Source organism: Octopus bimaculoides, unplaced genomic scaffold (assembly GCF_001194135.2).
Source record: "Octopus bimaculoides isolate UCB-OBI-ISO-001 unplaced genomic scaffold, ASM119413v2 Scaffold_193935, whole genome shotgun sequence".
Classification (NCBI taxonomy): Eukaryota; Metazoa; Mollusca; class Cephalopoda; order Octopoda; family Octopodidae; genus Octopus; species Octopus bimaculoides.
Genome location: NW_026396673.1, coordinates 350 through 1,320, shown reverse-complemented (window position 1 = coordinate 1,320; position 971 = coordinate 350). Strand labels below are relative to the sequence as shown.

At 28.0% G+C, this 971-nt stretch overlaps 1 long non-coding RNA gene across 1 annotated transcript; it reads left to right on the top strand.

Moving 5' to 3' along the window:
• Nucleotides 1-63: 63 nt before the first annotated feature.
• On the top strand, nucleotides 64-971 carry LOC106882181 (uncharacterized). Its single transcript, XR_001410961.2, has 3 exons — nucleotides 64-104; nucleotides 539-568; nucleotides 871-971. It is a non-coding gene; the product is annotated as an uncharacterized LOC106882181 (long non-coding RNA).

Genomic DNA, 971 nt, shown 5'->3' with positions numbered 1-971 from the left:
TTTACATATATTTGTTTTTACATTGTATTGGAGGTCAGTTCTCTATTGTCACAATCTTTTTATTCTATGTTCAGAACAACCCTCTGAGGTCGACGCCACTGTTGGTAAGTGTTTCCTAAGTAGTTTCAATGAAAATATATTAGTATATCATTCTTTATATTTTTAGCTGTTACATTTATTCAAATAAAGATTAAGTATATAATTTTCATAGCTATGAACTAATATGTAAGACATATTTGCTTTTAAAATATTTAATATTAAATCATTTTCTCCATAGTATGCAAAAATAGAATAATTTCTAGAGAAGTTTGCTGACGAATATTCGTATATATTGAAAGCAAAGCTATGTTCATTTTACTAATTGATAAAGGCAAAAGCTAACTCATGCTGTTGTTAATTCCACAGAAATTATTAAAGAAACCGAATCCCGAATTGGGATATCCGTGTAGATTTAATCGTATATATTGAGAGCAAAGCTTTGTTCATTTTACTAATTGATAAAGACAAAAGCTAACTCATGGTATTATTAATTCCACAGAAATTGTTAGAGAAACCGAATCCCGAATTGGTAAGCACATACTGATAAGTTTCCCTATGCATTTTTGAATTTATTGTTAGGAAATAATTCTGGTTCAAATAAATTTGTAGTATTTGTAAAAGAGTAAATAAAAGCGGTAAATATGCTTCAGTTAAGCTTAGTAACATACACAATTTGTAAATGTAAATATCAGTATAACAAATACATATTTAAGACATAATAATGTACAATAACATGCGTAAGCATTTAAAAACCTTTAGACACAAATATGTGTTTGTGTATAAATTATTTCACCTATGTACTTATTGTACCATATTTTATATTTCGTCCAGAAAAACCATCTGAAATTGAATCTACAGTTGGTGAGTCTATTTGGGAATAATTTTGCTCGCTTTCAGTGTTTGGCTTCACTGTTTACACGTGAAATATGTAA